General features: G+C 38.7%; 1 long non-coding RNA gene and 1 pseudogene across 1 annotated transcript in view; both read right to left on the reverse strand.

The window, feature by feature from the left end:
* LOC137234280 (uncharacterized) overlaps window positions 1-13,077 on the reverse strand; it is a 105,745-nt gene that overhangs the window by 27,035 nt on the left and 65,633 nt on the right. The gene's annotated exons all lie outside the window — the stretch shown is intronic.
* On the reverse strand, window positions 1,460-12,000 carry LOC137234409 (tRNA-dihydrouridine(20a/20b) synthase [NAD(P)+]-like; annotated as a pseudogene).

Here is a 13,077-nt window from a genome sequence, read left to right on the forward strand (position 1 = left end):
TATCGGCTGGATTTGAGCCCGAGTCCACGAAAAACCTTTCTAATATGCATAGAAATTTTCATAATTATTATAAAAATTCGTTTAGTAAATTGAAGAAAAATGTCTTTGCCTATTGCAAAAATTCCCAAAAAAATTTTTTTAAGTGTTTATATTGTATTTGGCACATTCCGGCTACAACAGCTTGTGCTTAAACGTATTTCGCTTACGTGCGGCGAATAAAAATCTGGCTTAGAAGTACAATGACAAAGTCTATTGTTCATAAAAATACGAACATGAAACTCTGCCGCCATAGAGATAAGAGTTTAGAAATGTATAGTGCGTAGGCATAAAGACCGTGACACAATGACATTTTTCATACAGATGCGTTTAACACAAGCTTATGCGTGACAGTAACAGCGCCAAAATCAATGATGCAAGATGGCGTATTTGTAAACAAAAGTCAGGTGATATTTATTTTCGATAAATGTGTAAATTTGTTTATCTACAAAAAGTATTAACACGAGCGGGCGAGATGAGAATTGTAACCTCTCTGCCGGCGTGGGTAAGCTATGGTCTACCGTAAGGTCCCTATTGAACCCAACTTAGCACAACGACAAACTATCCGTCGCATTCGGCGATAAAGTGCTGTTAGTTTCGAAAAAATGCGCGAGCGCTTTCTGACGACAATAAGTAATGCATTCTATGGTTGACAAATTCAGACGGCGAGTCAACAGACGCGTACAGAAGTATAAACCCTGGGTGTCCCCAATTACCATCACAGCCAAAGAGGTTGAAGATGCCATAGTTCATGCTACACCATCTAAAGAAGTAGGCCCGGCGGCATACGGCCTGGGAAGCCACTTAACAGTAGAGATTCTTATCGTCCGATATCTCTCCTATCGCCAGTATCCAAGATACTTGAAGCCATTCGTGCACACAATTGTACCTAAAATCCAGAGCCGTAAAAAAATTCTCTAATCTCTTGCCCGCATCACTTGGGGTGAAGACAAAAAAACGCTCATTACTACTTACAAAGCAATTGGCCGGCATATTGCATTCTACGCGTCCCGATATGATCGCCAAGCCTAAAGCTTACTCACTCGAAGAAAATACAGGCTTGCCAAAATACTTCCCTCAGAACCGCTACGTCCCCAGAACACCACGAAGCACTGCTACTACGACAACAACAACCACATTGAACCTTCTACTCCTTAGGGGCCAATAATATAGGTCATAATTTTCAAGGTGATTTTTCAGATTAGAACAAACGTTTGTAACACAATTGACACCATCAGCTAAACCAAACCTAATGGTGAGTCATTAAATTTAAGACAGAGACAGGTTCTGTAAAAAACTTTATTTTACTCGATATTTATTTTTTACACAAGTTTAGCACCTCTTTTATACATATTTTTATTCGCCCAATTCATTAAGTAATTAACAGTATAGTAGTGTGAAAAAGCTGTCTTCTAATTCAAAATCATTTTCGTCTAGGTGCCGACACCCTATCTTTGAATTCATTGAAAAATTTACCATCCGTTTCTCATTCCAAGTGAGCGCATCTGATTATTCATTAACTTACACCCCGTCATATTTTAGTTGAGGATATATACACTTAGTATATTCCAAGGGACTGCGATTCTGTGCGGGGCTTTAAGCCATAACGTTCCTCAAAAAATTCAAATATTTGTTGCTTGATCGTAAAATTGTTGAAATCCAAGCTCAGCTTCCTTTTCATATAACTGCTCCACATAATGATGGTGATGAAAACATTGAATATGTATGTGGTCACCAGAACGTGTGGCAATATCCAACCATTGCTGCACACACTCCATCGATGTTCCGGCTTCCCCGCAGTGTTCGTTAGAAAGCGTAGGGTTTGAAAGTAAAACTCGTGCTGCCATTACACCATCATCCTCTGTTTGTGCATGCAAATTCTTAGCGTCTTGCCAAGTGCGAACATTGCCATTAACAATAAGTGGTTCTTTGATGAATTTCTTTAATTCAGAAATAGCGTTAATATGAAGAGGATCTGACGCCTTCTGCCAAATGTTTCGTCCATGTAATGTCAAAAATGTGGCACCATATTTTTCTAGTTGACGTGCCAGTTCCACTGATGATCGTACTGATTGCTGTCCACTGCCATTTAATCAGCGTAATTTTATCGATTTGCTAAAGTTGTTTGGTAGCACACGCCTTTTAGTTTCTACAATATCTTTCACCAGTTCTGGATGTCTCAGCAGACTACAAGCATATGCTTTAGAAATTGCCCACGATTGCGGACAGCCACAACTCAAATCCATGCCATCAACATATTGTCACGGATATTAGCATCACTAAGCTATACCATCACTAAGGCGATGCTAAGGCCATGCTAAGTGATATTTACGTCAATAATCAAATCATGTATACACATATATAAGGCAGCCGAGAGATGTCACACACAGATGCATTTGCTTATACGCCTATGTGTGCGCGAGAGACTATAAACTACAAACATTCACATCAATAATTCAATCATTATGTATCTACATAAACGAATAAATAAATGCGTCAACACATATGTACCATGTACGTATACGAGCAGTGGAGAGTCAATGCGCAAACACATGCATATATCTGAGATACTCCTATAAGTATGCAATGAGAAAAACTATAAAATTGTGCAATTGTAGTTACAGCTGAGATGTTTGATAGCTAATGGACTGGTAGATTCAGGAAGCGCCTAGAAAATGCGAATGTTTAAATCAAAGAGTATAAAAGGAGACAGATGTAGAGGCGCTGGAATTCAGTTTGATTTGAGTTGTCAAGCATTTGCGACTAAGACGATATCTAGCAAGCAATAGCAGCATTATTTTGAAAGTCAGTTTCATTTAAGTTATCAGTTTGGTTATTAAGCTATTCGTTGCACAGTTTGAGTGTTATTGTGAATTATTTTAATAAAGGCCACTTTTCCATTATTCAATATTGGAGTTATTTATTCAACAGTTTAGCGATACGAACCTAGCAAAAGGGAAAATAAGAGGATTTGCAGCAAATTCGTTACAATTGGTGTCAGAAGAGGAATTGTTGAATAAATTCCAGAGGACAACAAGGACTTGGCAAAGTTCAGTGAATTGAAGATCCAGCAACTAAAGAAGGGGTTGGAGAGCCGTGGATTGAATACAAACGGCGTTAAACTTGAACTTCAGGCACGGCTACGAGAGGCAATGGAAGCAGAAGGAATTGATGTGGAAGAGTATGACTTTCATCTTGATGTCGAGGAAATAACAAAAATGGAAGAAACACCGCAGACAATGGCGAACACAGACCTGAACATGATATTGGCTGCAATATCGGCACAAATGTCCGAAATGTCATCACAAATATCCACCAACATGTCATCTCAACTGGAATCGCAAAATACAGATATTACATCCAAGATGGAAACTCAGCTGGAATCGCAGGAGAACGTATAACAGCGAAGATTGAAGCACAAGAGGCACGTATAACAGAAATGTCATCACAAATATCCACAAATATGTCATCACAGCTGGAAGAACAAAATACATATATGGCAACCCAACTGAAAGAACAAGAGACACGCATAACAGTACAACTAGAAGTACAAGAGGCGCGTATATCAACAAAACTCTAAGCGCGCATGGACGAAAAAAGAATGCAGTTTGAAGAAAAATTCGAGGCAAAGGTGGATGCGTTGAGAGGTCGTATACAGGAATTGCAACTTAATCGGCCGGCTGCTTCAGCTAGTAATACGAAGGTAAAAACTCCATCTTTTACAGTTTGGGAAGACCACAGCAGTGAACAACTGGAATGCGGATGATAAAGTTGCTGCACTGTTCGTGGCATTGAAGTGGCCAGCAGCGGAAATCCTACAGACGATTCCCGAAGGAGAGCGGAACAATTATGAAGCATTGATGACTGCTGTAGAACGACGTTATGGAAGCGAGCATAGAAAACAGATATCCCAAATTGAGTTGCAAAAACGCTACCAAAAAGCAAATGAGACATTGCAGGAGTTTGCTTCAGATATTGAAAGATTGGCTCATCTTGCAAATGCGGACGCACCCGTGGAATACACTAAAAGGGTAAAAATCCAGAGTTTCATAAATGGCGTACGGGATGTGGAAACCAAGCGAGCTCGAGCGCAAACCCAAAGCTGACATTTGCTGAAACGGTATCGCATGAATTGACTCAGGAAACGCCCTCACTATTGAGTAAACCAGCATACAAAGCTCATCGTGTGGAAGTGGAAAGACCAGATTGTGTAGACACAATTTTGGAAGAAGTGAAGGGATCACAACAGAAAAATTCCGGGGTTATTAAATGTTTCAAGTGCGGCAACCAAGGTCATATTGCACTACATTGCAGCAGCGGTCCCAATAGCTCCAACAATGTGGGTGGTCGTAAACGCAGATCAGAAGGTGATGAGCAAATCCCCAAGACCACTCAATCGTTAAACTAAATCAAGTCAGCCGCAAGGGGCGACAGCTGGCTCCCGCAATTGAATGCCCCATAATCTCTATCTCGCAGATTGGAAGAAGATCGAGCAATCTTACTGTTGGAGGACATGTGGACGGAAAGGAACGTTTACTGACTGTAGATACGGGTGCATCTCATTCCATCAATCGAGCGGACTTAGTCAACAAAAAGATAAGACCATTGCTTGGAGCAAGATTACGTACAGCCACGGGAGAGGACACCCAGGTAATTGGAGAAGTAGAATGTGAAGTCGCAATTGGGAACGTCACGGTAGTACACAATTTTATAGTGGCAGAAATAGTTGATGAAATCATAATTGGAGTGGACTTCTTAATCGACCAGTGCATCAAGATCGACATGCAAAGCAAGACGATGCGATATAAAAACATGGATGTACCACGTAATTTCGGCTACGAGAGAGGCTACAGCAGTAAACGAGTGCTGGTGGAAGAGAGTCAGCAAATACCACCAAATCCGAAGCAGTCATCTGGGAAAAGGTTGATGGAGATTGTGGGACAAACAAATTGTGGGTTGTCGAAGCAGCAAACAAATCAGCACTAAACATACTTGTAGGAAAAACCCTGGCTATGACAAAACAAGATGGACGTATTCCGGTAAGAGTACTCAATGAGTTCAAGTCATCACTCAAACTGACTAAAGGAGCTATTTTGGGAAGATACCAAGAGGCTGAAGTAGTTATTAACTGTGAACAGCTCCAGGAACACGTTTCAGCTAGTAATACTGATATTTCAAATGACATCACGGCATGGACGCAGGGGCTAGAGGAAGCATATCAGAGTAAGGCAAAACAACTGCTCCTAAATTACGCGAACATATTTGACCAGGATGATTCTAAACCAGGCCGCACCAACGTTGTGAAACATGAAATTGACACTGGAAATGCGAGGCCGATCCGTCAAGCTCCACGTAGTGTTCCACTGGCGAAGCGGGAAGTTGTGAGTCAAATCATTAAAGAAATGAGCGACAGCGGCGTCATCGAACCATCATCCAGTCCATGGAGCTCACCGGTAGTACTTGTAAAGAAGAAGGATGGAAAAATGAGGTTTTGCGTTGACTACCGGAAGTTGAATGACGTAACGAAAAAGGATAGCTACCCATTGCCATTGACGACACTCTGGACTCGCTATCTGGTACGAAATGGTTTTCCACGCTGGACTTGAAAAGAGGCTACTGGCAAGTGGAGGTGAAGGAGGAAGATAAAGAGAAAACAGCCTTCATCGTCGGTGATGGTCTTTGGCAATTTACAGTGATGACTTTTGGACTTTGTAATGCACCAGCTACTTTTGAGAGACTCATGGACCAGGTACTGAAAGGACTACATTGGAAAACATGCTTGGTGTACCTGGACGACATCATCGTATTGGGCAAGAATTTTGATGAACATCTTAGGAATTTGGAGGAAGTTTTCCAAAGAATAGCTGGCGCTGGTCTGAAGTTAAGTCCCAAAAAGTGTGCGCTGTTTAAAAAGGAAGTAAATTATTTGGGTCACAAGGTAACGACAGAGGGCATCTGCACTGCGAACGAAAAGATAGAGGCTGTAAATGATTGCCCGAGACCACAGAACCTACATGAATTAAGAAGTTTCCTTGGGCTGTGCACATATTACCACCGATTTGTACCAAATTTTTCCAGCGTAGCCCATAGCCTCCATGAGCTTACAAGAAAAAATAAAGCTTTTGAATGGAAGAAGGAGCAAGAAGTGGCTTTCCAAACATTGAAAGAGCGTTTGTACACTGCCCCAATGTTGGCATATCCGATTCCAGGAGCAACGTTTATTCTAGATACAGATGCGAGTGGATATGCTATAGGAGGCGTTTTATCACAACTGGTCGATGGACAGGAGAAGGTAGTTGCATATTACAGCCGTTCGATTGGAAAACCAGAGAGGAACTACTGTGTTACGCGGAGAGAGCTGTTGGCATTGGTAGAGTGCATTAAATATTTTCACAAATACCTCTACGGCCAGCGATTCCGTGTCAGGACAGATCACGTAGCGTTGAAATGGCTTCTGCAGTTCCGTAATCCGGAAGGACAATTGGCACGGTGGATCGAGCGACTACAAAGCTATGACTTTTCCATTGAGCATCGAAAAGGTAGTACCCATGGAAATGCCGATGCAATGTCACGAAGGCCATGGAATGCAAGCACTGTTCAAAGGCCGAGGCTAAAGAAAACATTATAGATATCCGGCTAATGACTATAACGTGTACGGATGAATGGGACAAGGAACAACTAAGAAAGTGTCAGCTGGAAGATACAGATCCGTCTTATGTTATGCAAGGGCTCGAACGAAACGAAAGACCAAGCAGAGAGGCGATGTCAGCAGAGAGTCCCATTGCGAAGTCATATTGGGCACAGTAGAACAGTTTAGAATTGATATCCGGTTGCTTGCATCGAGTATGGGAGAGTGAGGATGGTCAATGCAAGAAGAAACTGATAGTTGTTCCCATAAAGAGGATTCCTGACGTCCTCAGCGAGCTGCACAATGGTCCAAGTGGAGGTCATCTTGGAATCACGAAGACACTCGAGAAAATTAAGCAGAGATTCTATTGCGAGGTATGCAACAGAGCGGAAGGGCCCAAAACCCGAAGTCATGGCAAGATGAAGCAGTATATTTCAGGTGCACCATTTGAAAGGATCGCCATGGATGTCGCATGTCCATTTCTTACTAGAAACCGCGGAAACAAATACGTACTGGTATTTATGGATTATTTCAGCAAATGGCCAGAGGTATACCCAATCCCAAACCAAGAAGCAGAAACAGTAGCAGAAGTGGTTAAAACCGAATGGGTTGCAAGGTATGGTGTACCAATGGAGTTACATTCTAACCAAGGCAGGAATTTTGAATCAGCTGTGTTCCAAGAAATGTGCAAGAAGTTGGGCATTCGAAAAACATGGAAAACTGCATTGCATCCTCAGTCCGATGGTATGGTGGAACGTTTCAATAGAACATTGGAGAAGCATTTAAGGAAAGTAGTAGACAAGTACCATAAGGACTGGGATACACACATATCATTATTCTTGATGGCCTACCGATCGGCAGTACATGATACAACGGGCCAAACTCCCGCAAAGGAAATTTTTGGCAATGACCTTCGACTGCCAGCTGATTTGAAGTATGGGATAGATGCGGATGCGGAGAGGAATGCCAAGAAATCCACTGGTGTCTTGGAAGAAGGCTGAGAGAGATACACGATCTGGTAAGGCAACGAGCAAAGATTATGAGTGACAAGATGAAAGCAAGGTACGATAAAGCAATTAATTCGGAAGGGTTTCAGGAAGGAGATTTGGTGCTGCTATAAAACCCACAACGAAAAAAAGGTTTGTCCCCGAAATTGCAGTGTAACTGGGAAGGCCCATACAAAGTTGTAAAACGGATCAACGATGTAGTGTACCGCATACAAACCACTACCAAACCACGAAGCAAAATGAAAGTGGTTCATTTGGAGAGATTAGCAGCGTTTAGATGGAGAGATTTGTCTGATCGGGACGATCAGACTTAGGTGGAGGGCAGTATCACGGATATTAGCATCACTAAGCTATACCATCACTAAGGCGATGCTAAGGCCATGCTAAGCGATATTTACGTCAATAATCAAATCATGTATACACATATATAAAGCAGCCGCGAGATGTCACACACAGATGCATTTACTTATACGCCAATGTATGCGCGAGAGACTGTAAACTACAAACATTCACATCAATAATTCAATCATTATGTATCTACATAAACGAATAAATAAGTGCGTCTACACATATGTACCATATAAGTATACGAGCAGCGGAGAGTCAATGCGCAAACACATGCATATATCTGAGATATTCCTATAAGTATGCAATGAGAAAAACTATAAAATTGTGCAATTGTAGTTACAGCTGAGATGTTTGAGAGCTAATGGACTAGTAGATTCTGGAAGCGCCTAGAAGATGCGAATGTTAAAATCAAAGCAGTTACGACTAAGACGATATCTAGCGAGCAATAGCAGTATTACTTTGAAAGTCAGTTTCATTTAAGCTATCAGTTTGGTTATTAAGCTATTCGTTGAACAGTTTGAGTGTTATTGTGAAGTATTTTAATAAAGGCCATTTTTCCATTATTCAATATTGGAGTTATTTATTCAACAGTTTAGCGATACGAACCTAGCAAAAGGGCAAATAAGAGGATTTGCAGCAAATTCGTTACAATATGGTTATATATTAACTGGGCTGTTAAGGAGAATTCATACGCATCGCACGCAGCGATTTGTGATGTACAAGGAATGCCCTCTATACTTGTCGTAAATTCATTATCACGCGCCTTTTTAAACGGTTTTATTTAGCTTGACTTGACAGGCAGGCCGCACGGCCGCGTGCACGGCCGTTTTGAACGAATTTTGTAATTGAAATTTAAGTAACTTCCCGATAACCAACAAGCTTGAAACTTAGAATATAGTTCAGAACCCGATGACAATGCAATAATAAGAAAAAAATCGACGCTAGGTAGCGCAAGGATCGAGATATTCACAAAAATCGTATTTGTGGTCCGATTTGGCTCATATTTGGAACACATAATACATACAAGTATAGAAAGCGACCTATGAAAAAAAGCGCCGCTAGGTGGCGCAAAGATCGAGGTATTCAAAAAAATCGTATTTGTGGTCCGATTTGGTCCATGTTTGGAACACATAATACATACATGAATAGAAAGCGACCTATGATGTTCGCTATGGCTCATATTTGGAACAAGTCCGGTAGAAGTGACATCAAAATATTTTGGAGTTGGAAGAGGCACAAGCATACGTGGCGCAGAGTCGAGTAAAGTCTTTGGAAGGATTATGTATTGAGGACTTAGATTGTAAGAAAGTATAACCTCAGATAAAACGAACTAAAGGGAACAAATGAACCAAAAGAACAATTAGAATCGCGATCGAAGATCTAGTCCACTTGTTCAGTTGAGAAACTCGGTCAATTGAAAAATTCAGAATGAAACGACCCAACTCTAATATAGATATCAAGTATTTCCCCCCTTTTTACCACTCAGGTATATGCATATTTTCAAGCATATTTTAAATTAAATTATTTCATATTTCATGAATCTAACATAAATTAATTAAATGTAAAAGCCCCGCTTTACAGCTTATGTAAATGCATAATTTTAAGCATATGTTAAATTAGATTATTTCATGAATCTAACCTAAACTGATTAAATTTAAAGGCCCCCTTTTAAAACTTATTTATATACATATTTTTAAGCATATTTTAAATAGTAGTATGTCATGAATATAGCATAAATTGATTAAATTTAAAAGCCCCGGTTACAGCTTATGTATAGGCGCATTTTTAAATTGTATTAGGTCATGAATTTATCAAAAATTGAGTAAATTTAAAAGCCGCTTTTACACTTATGTATATGCATAATTTTAAGCGTATTTTAAATTGGATTATTTCATGAATCTAGCCTAAACTGATTACATTAAAAAGCCCCCTTACAGCTTATGTACATACATGATTGTAAGTATATATTTAAAGTGTATTATTTCACGAATCTAACCTTAACTGATTAATATTTTTTGTACTACCGACTGTTTTCTTTATTTATTGTAAATTTGTTTTTTGGTTTCGGGTTTACAGTCCAATTAATCAGAAAAACGCCTTTTTTATTTTCTCGCCAACGTTTCGACCTTTTATTTTGGTCTTCTTCAAGGTCTAATGACAAAAAAATATAAAACTTAGTATATAAGGCCTTGCATTGCAAAAGAGTGTTAATAATTATCAATTACATATACACACAAAAGTACATATATAACACAATTATTTAAATCACAGATTCTTACTCAAAATTACTGCGTTCTTCCTTGTCCAGTTGTTTTGTATAGATATTTTGTTTTCTGCATTGTGCAGAAATGGTCATATATAAAATTTTTAATAATAGGGCTTTGGGATTAGTATTTTATAAATTTGAATAAAATTGAAAAGAAATAAGTAATAAAATGAATACAATGTAAATTCAAACAACAAACTATATATATACGTATTTGATGTTTGTTGATATTTTGTCAACCGGTTCGTGCTTGATGGACTATGTAGAGCAGCTGATGATTGTTGACATTGTTAGAAAATACACGTATAGATGTCGCTGATGTTTTTAGCTTCTACGCTTCTTTTATTAACGCAGCTTTTATCAGCTTTAATAAATATTTCTTCTAATAGGATTCTTTTTCCCCAACTTTTCTCTATAGCCAATACTTTTCCTTCGAAGTCAAATCTATGTCCAAAAGTAATAGCGTGGAGGGCGAGTGCACTTTTTTCTAATTCTTTCTTCTCAACAGTTTTTCTATGTTGATTTAGGCGTTTGTATAAATGTTGAGATGTAGTGCCTATGTAACTTTTTCTTCGCTGGCAGTCGATACAGTATATTTTGTATACAACGTTCTCTTGTTTATTTGTTGGTATTTTGTCTTTAATCTTGTTGTACATTTTCCCAACATTGTCTTTATTTTTGTACGCAAAACGGACGTTGGCAGTGAACTCTTTGAATTTGTTTGTAATATATTTTGTAACATACGGGAAATATGAAATTGTCATAGTTTTAATTTCTGCTAATTGTTGTTGGGCGTTGGTGCTCGTTAATATTGGGTCGGTGTTTTTGTTGTTGATGGGCATTTTATAATGATTTATTAATCTTGAAACCAATTTTGGCGGAGAATCATTCGCTTTGAGGATGCCTTTTATAATTAATTTGTTCTTGTTGTGGTATTTTTCATCACTTAAGTTAGGAACTCTGTTTATTAACCCTTTTGCGGTGCTGATTTTTTGGGTTAATGGATGTATTGACCTATAATTCAAGATACGACCTGATGAGACTGGTTTACGGTACCAGTCCGTGTTAAAGGTTCCATCCTGTGTGTTTCTGAAAATAACCATATCCAAGAATGGTAGCATATTTTGTTGTTCTTTTTCAAATGTGAACTCGATTCCTGGTTCTATGGCATTGAATATTTTTAAGATCGATGGAAGGATGTGTTCAGGTAGTAGTAAGTATAGGTCGTCTACGTATTTCTTAATTATGCTAATGTTGAATTCTAGTTCTTCTTTTACTCTCTGAATGGCTCGTTCTAAAACGTTGACCATTAGAATTTCTACTAGAATACAGCTGATGGGTGATCCCATTGGGCAACCGAAATTCTGTGCATAGAACTGTTCGTTAAATTGAAAATAGCTGTTTTTTGTGCAAAGAGTAATCATTTCAATAAATTCACTTTGCGAAAGATTTGTGATGGATTCAATTTCCCTCCACCTCTCGTTTAAGATTCTTAAAATAGAATGAATTGACGCATTTGTAAATATGCTTTTTACGTCAAATGATACTTGTATTTGGCCCGGTTCGTGTGTTTGTTGGGCGATGAATGCTTTAAATTCAAATGGATTGCGTATGTAGAACTGCAATTTTGGTATTTTGGCTAGAATCGCTGTTGCATATTTCGACAGTGCTGTTGTTGGTCCATCATAGTCGGCGGAGATCGGTCTAAGTGGCATTGGATTTTCGCTTTTGTGGTGTTTTGGTGCGAAGTATATCCTTGGTGGGTTTGCGTTGTACGTTGTAAGTTTCCGTTTAGTTAGGGAGTCTATTTTACCTCTATTGAATAGGGTTTTTACAAACAGATTATTTTTGATTTGTATTTTGTTTGTTGGGTCAGTTATGGCGTTGTATGTGTCAGTGTCGCTGAGCATCTCCTCTCCAAGTTTAAGTACGTCGTTTTTGTACATAAACACAGATTTATTTCCTTTATCCGATCTAGGTCATATTATTTCAGGATTGTTCTAAAAAAACTGTATGCAACTTTTTTCTTTTTGTAGTAGGAAGTTTTCTAAATTGGATTTTCTTGCTGTTGATTTGGCTTGTAATATTGTGCGTATCACCGTTTGTCTGATTTCGTTTCTGTTTTGGGGATCTACGCAATTTTGCATAATGCACTCCACTTCGATATTATCTGTTTGGTTGGCAGCTTGTTAGGAGTTGTTGGTAGTCCAAAGTTTGGGCCTAAGCCCATTAAGAGCATAACGTCTTTTGGTAAATTTATAGTTGTTGCATTGTGTATAAAGCATGTTGTGTCAGATGTGATGTGTGTTCGTATTTGAGTTGATTCTAGTTTGTTGTACTTTGTGTTCAAGTTATTTATGGTTACTTCGTGTCTATTTTGATAGCTAATTTCTTGTGTTCGGAAAAAATCATTCGTGTTAGGTAAGCTTCTGGATTGGATAATTGATCTTAGATTATTGATTTGTTGTTCTAGTCTATTGATCTTCCAAAAGGAGATTTATATTTCCAAGTTAAGTATTTTCCTTCGAAAATCTGAAATTAACTGGCCAATCTGTTTGTTGTATGGTGTGTCATCTTCCAAACTTTGGAAGGTGCAGCTTACGTTATTTATTATATGTTTTGGAATGATATTGTTTTTCCGACATTTGAGTAAAAAGAATTTCCGCGCCCTAAGTTTTGCTAATTTTATGTTGTTTGTTGCGAAAACCTTAAATAAAATAAAAAAGGCGTTTTTCTGATTAATTGGACTGTAAACCCGAAACCAAAAAACAAATTTACAATAAATAAAGAAA

Source organism: Eurosta solidaginis, chromosome X (assembly GCF_040869045.1).
Source record: "Eurosta solidaginis isolate ZX-2024a chromosome X, ASM4086904v1, whole genome shotgun sequence".
NCBI lineage: Eukaryota > Metazoa > Arthropoda > Insecta > Diptera > Tephritidae > Eurosta > Eurosta solidaginis.